Source organism: Crinia signifera, chromosome 6, assembly GCF_055691185.1.
Source record: "Crinia signifera chromosome 6, ASM5569118v1, whole genome shotgun sequence".
NCBI lineage: Eukaryota > Metazoa > Chordata > Amphibia > Anura > Myobatrachidae > Crinia > Crinia signifera.
The window spans coordinates 156,100,117-156,108,140 of NC_139222.1; positions in this window are offsets into that span (position 1 = coordinate 156,100,117).

Sequence of the window (8,024 nt, forward strand, 5' to 3'; positions counted from 1 at the left end):
GATGATGTGGGGTTTTGAGCAATAAACTGCTGGGCATATAAATTACTTTGGTCCACCATTAAATTTATAAAATCATCAGAGAAAAATAATTTGAAAAAGTCAATTTCTCTGAGACCTGTTGAATCAAATTGGATTCCTGGGATGGCCAAAAACTCAGGAACCTGGGGCTCAAAATTGTCTGGTGGTGGGGTCCATACGGGATCAATCATTTGGGGGGGGGTCTCAGCTGCTCTACGGGGGCGTCTTTGAGGGGGTCCCTCATCACTAGAGGAGGAAGAGGAGCTTAAGACGAATCCTTCAAATTCCCTGCTTGCATCACTGGCTGTGTCAGAGTCAGAGGCAAGCATGGCATATGCCTCCTCCGCTGAATACATTCTTCTGGATGACTGGGATGACATTTGGGATGACATTTGGGATGACATTTTTATTTTTGTGTTTCTGTAAGTGTAATGTTTCAACACGTGTATAGTGTAGGGGGGGGTACAAACTTTATGTAGTGTGTAGTGTGTATGTAGTGCAGAAAAAAAATACTTTATACAGGAATTTGATCCCAATAAAAAAAAAAAAAATTGAAGGGGTTAAAATAAAAAAAAAGGTCCTGCGCCAAAAATTTAGCACAGATGTTGGTCAGTAACGTCCGTCACTGAACAGCGCTCAAAGGCAACAGGAATTTGATCCAAAAAAAATTATATCAACCCTGTGCCAAAAATGCTGTTCAGTGATGTACGTCACTGATCAGCGCTCAGCGGCCACAGGACACCCACAAAAGCAACGTGGGTGTAAAAACAATTTAAAAAAAATAAACCACAGCACTCTCCAAAAAAAAAACAATTTAAAAAAACTGCAGAAAAAAAATTATATCTACCCTGAGCCAAAAATGCTGTTCAGTGATGTACGTCACTGATCAGCGCTCAGCGGCCACAGGACACCCACAAAAGCAACGTGGGTGTAAAAACAAAACCCCACTGCACTCTCCCAAAAAAAAAAAAAACCTGCAGATCAGTGATGCAACACTGATTAGCAGTGAGGGGCAGCAGGCACCCAACTGTGGGTGCAACCTGACAGGGTATATATAAAAAAAAAACCCTGGACCCCCAAAAAGTTGCTGATCAGTTAATTTATACTGATCAGCACAAAAGGGGGGGCAGCAGGGGGGCAGCAGTCAGTTGCACAGGCAGCACAAGCTTTGGTGCAACTGACAGGTATATACAGTGGCGTAACAATTAGGCCGCAGCCCCCGCGGTGGCGGGGAGGCGCCGGGGGGCTGCGGGCGCTGGTGGATCTCCGCCAGCTCCCCACTGCATGTGGGTGCAGCGGGAGCTGGCAGGGGGGTCTGTGCGGCGCGGAGGTACCTGTTTAAGGGAGAGCCTGGAGGTCCCTGCGCCTGCGGCGCTGAGTATGATGCTGCCGGGGTCCCTGCAGTGAAGTGGAAATAACGCGCTATCTCCGCTGGAGATAGCGCGTTATTTCCACTTCACTGCAGGGACCCCGGCAGTATCATACTCAGCGCCGCAGGCGCAGGGACCCCGGCAGCATCATACTAGGCGGCGCAGGGACCTCCAGGCTCTCCTTTAATACAGGTACCTCCGCGCCACACGGACCCCCCTGCCAGCTCCCGGGGGGGTCCTTTAACGGGGGGGGGGGGGCAGCTGCAAAATTGTCCCGGGGGGGGGGGGGGGGCGGTGAAATTGTCCCGGCGGGGGGGCGCAAAAGTTTTAGTTACGCCACTGGGTATATATATATAAAAAAAAACCCTGCACCCCCAAAAAGTTGCTGATCAGCACAGATATACTGATCAGCACAAAAGGGGGTGCAGCAGACACAAAATATAGCACTCTCTATCACTCTCTGTCACTATCTCTGACTATCTCTGACTATCTCTCACTATCTCTCACTATCTGTCACTCTATGACACTGCAGCAGCAGCACACAGGAAGTGACAAGATCCAGTAAGCATCCAGCTGCTGGCAGCACGCTACCAGCGGTGATCAGGTAAGTATCAGGCAAGTATCAGGCAAGGATCAGGTATGTATATCACGACAGATTGGCCGGTGACCGCTCTGCACGCAATTCCAGACCGGAATGGCGTCTGCAGCGCAGTCACCGTTAGTTTAAATAACGCGCTATGGCTGTGATTGGTCCGTCGGTCCGACGGACCAATCACAGCCTTGGGGGCAGGTGGGGTGAGGTGGGGTGAGGTGTGGTCATCACCGGTGACCCCCTCACGCCCCCTCCCACCCGGCGGTGATTGACACCTTTGTTACCGAGCGTCATATTCGCCGGTAACACAGGAAAACGCTGCGATTGGCTGTTCACATTGAACAGCCAATCACAGCGATCGCCGACGGGGGGGAGGCATCGCCGCCCCCCCTGGACATGCTGGGATATGTCTGCTGTCAGGGACAGCAGACATGTTTAAACTGTCACCGCGTCTATAGACGCGGGGACAGTTTAAAGTCATGACGTATATATACGTCATGTGTCGGGAAGTACATCCCGGCCATGACGTATATATACGTCAAATGTCGGGAAGGGGTTAAGAGACCTTGGCCAACTTTTGAGCCTGTATAGCTAGCCACTGGACTTTTAATCTAACTTAAGAATGGTGGTGCCCCACCCCCTTACCCCAAAGCTCTGCCCAATTTTTGGGTGCGCACACACCTTCATGGAACACATGGTCTAGAATACACAGGCAGCAATGTTGTGAAGAAGGCAACGCCATGCTGAAAAGAAGGGGGGAAATGTGCAGAGAGGTTTAGATTTGATTCCCTACCTGTTCAGACAACCAGTGTGGCATTACCTGTAGTCTGAGGGGAAAAGGGTGTGGTCTTGTGGGTTGGGTGTGGCCTAGTTGGCTGGGTGTGGCTCACAACTCAAAAGCTGTGTACACACGGGGCGATAGGGGCTGAAATCGCTGGAAATATGGTCGCTGGCGATAAATCGCCAGGTGCGCGCTCCCGTTATCTGCCCCATTCTAATCGCTGGTCGCAGGAACTTGCTCCTGCGACCAGCTGATTACCTCTGCGGTACCGCCGGCTGAGGTTCCTTTTCTTCAGCGACCATCTCTGGTCGCTGATGAAAAGGAGAAACTGAGCAATATATTGCTCAGCCATATATTGCTAGCAATATATGGCTGAGCAATATATCTCCCCCGTGTGTACGGGGCTAAACCCCCGCTTTACCTCTGGAGCTTCCAGCAAATTACTTTGGACTTTTTAAGAATTTTAGAAAACAAAGAGAAATCTGCACACAGCAGTTGGGTTGTGTTTGTAGGTAAGCTGAAACAGATACTAATGAAACTAATATACATTATAACTAAAAACAAAATGCTTTTTTTCTTATGGGTAGAATAAGAGTTTATTAGCTGCCTACCTACACGATACATATAATCATAGTGATATTATTCACAGATGGTGTAATGGTTAGCATTACTACCTCACAGCACTGAGGTCATGGGTTCAATACCCACCATGGCCCTAACTGTGCGGAGTTTGTATATTCTCCACGTACTGGCATGGGTTTACTCCAGGTACTCCGGTTTCCTACCACAATCCAAAAATATACTGGTAGGCTAATTGGCTCCCAACAAATGAACCCTAGATTGTCTGTGTGCGTGTACATGTGGTAAGGAATATAGATTGTAAGCTCCACTGGGGCAGGGACTGATGTGAATGTTCAAATATACTCTGTAAAGCGCTGCGGAATATGTGTGCACTACATAAGAAACTTAATAAATAATATTTTCTTTTTTTTTTTCAAAGTCATTAACCCTTTGAGTGCCATGTGAATTTGTCAAAATAGCTGTGAAAAATTGGCAAGCAAACTTTTGTACTCCTCATAATGACCTGTAATGTTATTTACATAGGAAATATAATCATCTTTTACACAACATTTTTTATTTTAATTTATATAACAAATGTGAATGACGCTGGCATTATTAGACAATATTTTGCGCATACAGTATCTCACAGAGACGTTGGCACTCAAAGGGTTAAAGATAAATGTTAAATAATATCAGATAAAATATAAATTCAACTTTGATGAAGCCCTGCTCTGCAATGTTGTAAGCTATTTTCAGAAACCGATGCAACACAAAATGTGTTTAATATTTGCCATCACTTCAAACTTTTCTACCAACGGGAAACTTAGATGAAATGAGTTTGGATTATGTTGCACAGATCTGTTTTTCTTTCTCTGTGTATTTATTTTTCCTTTTGGGAATATTTAGAAAAGGAAAATGACTCCCGAAACTTACGGAGGTGTCTGGAATTACATGGTTACAGTAATGTACTTCCCTCCCTACACTTACAGTAACAAATCATATCTCCTCAATAGTGGCGGACTCGGCAGCTATTGAAACTTTGTTCTATTGAAAATACCTTGCCTTTATTTAATGTAGTAACATATCTTTTGGGGCCCTAGAACGATGTAAATGCATTTGTACAGAACTTACAAAATTGACACATTTAAAACACCGCAGTAGACCGACGGATTGACCTTCTGGGTGTTCCTATAACCTGTCTGACACACTTACTGATCGTCAGCCTGATGTGTTATCCCTAATGTCACAACTAGGAAGGCATTTACATGTGCCCACCTAGTCTGGATGTCAGCCTCTGCAGCAAGTGTACCGCTGGTCTGCAGACCACTCATACACACAGCACGATGTGCCGATATATCTGCAGATACAATGAGCATCACAATGCTACAGGGCCGACACGATATGTCTGTGAACAACTCCGATGCACTTACGATATATAAGATTGAATGGACAATACTTTATATCAGACACAGCATACAACTATTCAAACATTCTTTTTACATTACAGGTAAAGCAGATTACATGTAAAGCTGCTTATTTACATATGTAGACTTATTTATAGTTGTTTTTTTCTATGTGTGCAGATGTCAACAACCCTTCTTGGGGGTCGATCCTATTAGTCCCGAAGGTTGCGGATTATTCGCGAGTGCGAATCTTCACGAAAATGGGTGCAAATCCACAGCGGACCGAAATTGCTTAAAAGTGCTCACACCTCCATAGGGGTGCAAGCAGTATTAAGCAAATTCTCTGTGAAGTGTGCGAGTTAGGCTTAATTCAGGTGCCATAAGTTGAACAGCATTACTATGTGTTAATAATGCTCATTTATGGTTGTAAAGGCAGTCTGCAAATAGTGGCAAATCAGGCCTACTCCAGTAGTTCAGGAACCAAAGGCAAAGGATGTCTATAATGAATGGTTTCTTTATTTAGAGCACTATTATACAATCAGGAACATACTGTAGTAAGTTGTATTTTGTTAAATGAGACAAGCTTTATACTGTAAATGTGTCCAAATGCCACTCATGCACCTGGAATGATGCAGCAATCATAGGTTCAATGTCCCTGAATTGATGGTATACAACCAAAGGATGAGAAAGAAGATTAATGAGCCATTGAGTCAGGTCAAAAATTTCAATGAGTGGACAAATCAAATGAGTTTTCTGGAGTATGCATTATCCTGATCCTAGATTTAGGCTGATCACAACTATGGCCTTTATTCTGATCTGTGCGGAAATTCCCGCATTCTTACGGAGCGGTCAGCACGCAACGGTGTTTTGCCGCATGCGGCCATCGTCCGTAGAAACGCCCACGTGTCCTCCGCATTCGGACGGACTCACTCTTTAAGAACAGGGCGTGTTTACGGACGACATACAAACCATGCGTGTGCGGGAGAAACACTCCGATTCGGCACGGTATTACAGAGTATTACAGAGTATGCTCGGGAATACCGCATCCGAACGGGAGCCAAGCGGTGCTACCGCACGTAAGCGGAGTATTTACGCCAAACAACCCACTATGAAGTATCTTCTGCAATACATCACATGACCCACTTATTCAATTACCTATCCTCATAAAAAACTGCTTATTTGGAATTGGAATCAATTAGATGCCAATATATCCTTACAAGCATGCCTAACACATGCATTGCACACATTAACCCTTACAGCAATTGAAGCAGCAATGGTTTCAATTAAAGCACTGACAAGCGTCCTATTAGTGAGTAATGAGTAAAGGAGTAGATTCTATTGGGTTCAGGTGTTAATGGTTGTAGTCATTAGGCGTACGTTCGCCTAGCGCATGAACGAGTGGTGTCCGCAAAGCAATAGTACACTTGTGGACACCGCACATTTCTGCCCTTTTTGATCGCGTGCATTCGGAGTGGTTTCCGAATGTACGCCCCCCAACATAAGTGTACTCCCCCGTGTCCGCCCATGTTTCCGCCCCGTTTTGCCCACTTTGAAACTACGCCCATGTGTCATTCCGCATGACGCCCATAATACGCCCCTATTTCCCGAATGATAGCGGTGAACAGTTCTGGACGGGATCTGGCCGAACTGGTACCGAGTCAATGCGTGGCACATGCGCGTTGCGTTCTCCACGCATGCGCAGACGCCGTAAAGACGCGATCCGAAAGTATGCGGTAAAGTCCGCGTCAATCAGAATAAGGGCCTATGAGAAGTACCACTGTAGTCCCAGCAGTGGTGAGTTTATACCAGGATACAGTTAATATGACACCAAAAATCAAGGATTCATAATGCATTCCTTCAGGGATCAATTTCAGAGAATCAAACTAATGAATGACAAAACCAGATTTTATAAGTGAACCATCAATTGTTTCAAAGTACACAGCATGGAAAGAGATTTTTAGTGTTAAGCTGTGTACACACCGGCCGATTTTAAGCACATATCGCTGGGAATATGGTCACTGAGCGACCATATTGCCAGTGATTTGTATGTGCTGTCGGAGATAAAATGCCTGGCGCGCGCTCCTTTGTTCAGCTGGTCGGAGGAGCATGCTCCTAATGGTTGCTGGTCGGAGGAGCATGCTCCTAATGGTTGCTGGTCGGAGGAGCATGCTCCTGCAATCAGCTGTTTAATAAGGCAGAGAGTCTCCTTTTTATCAGCGACCATCTCTGGTTTTTATATATTGTGATTTTGAGTCTATATAGTTTGTGGCGCTGAACACTGAATGTCTGCAGCACTAGTCACTAAAAGTTACTTCCCTAGTAACTGAACAATGCAATATAAAGGAATGATAAGTGACACTGTGCGCTGACACCTTCCAGATAAGTGAGTGACCGTTTAAAACAAGTGCAAAAAAGAATTATATATATGTGGGTGAGAGGTAGGTAAATGTTACTTCCCGTATTCTATATATCTTCACCTCTCAAATGAGGCTCAGCAATATGAGGGATATATATATGGGGAAGACAGAAACACAAATAGTGTAATATTGCCAGGGATAACAATTTATTACAAAAAAGATACACTCCAATAAACACAGTAAAATTGTTTGTACACACAGTATAAAACCACTTTTTATGGTATCCTTAAAAATATGGTTGGAGGTTTACCAGATTCTGGCGGTTTTGGAAGCCTATAGGATAGTTCTTTAAATCCTTAGAGGGCCCCTGGTTCTCCGGATAAACCTGGGTCTCAGGTACTTCCCAAATCTCCAGCCCTGGATGCCTCTTTCCCATACACAGCACTCCAACCTCCTGCAACGCGTATCGGGAATTGCTTGTCCCTTCGTCAGGCAGTGAGGGACAAGCAATTCCCGATACGCGTCCAGGGCTGGAGATTCATCAGCTGCACAATTATATTTATTCAATGGTGAATAGCTCCCTAGGTAATATCCATTCCATTTTTTTGGGCAGTTTACCCTTAATAGCGCTGTATCTTTTTATATGGACCAGAAGATAAGGGCCATCAATCCTTTTGCAGAGATGCTCTGTTCCTCCATTGGAAGGGGTAGTTGAACACTGGCAGAACTGGTGCAGTGCCCTGGTTTGTTAGGGTTGGTTGATGATCACATCTGAACAATGGATACCATGCCTCAGGGAAAGACGCTCCTTAGATATAGCCTCTGGTGACTTCTGGATATGGCAGCTTTATTTTTCAACCTTTACAGTATCTGCTGGAACTTAATAATAATGCACCAGTACAAGTATACATAACTTTATATATCTTCATTAGGGATCAGTTC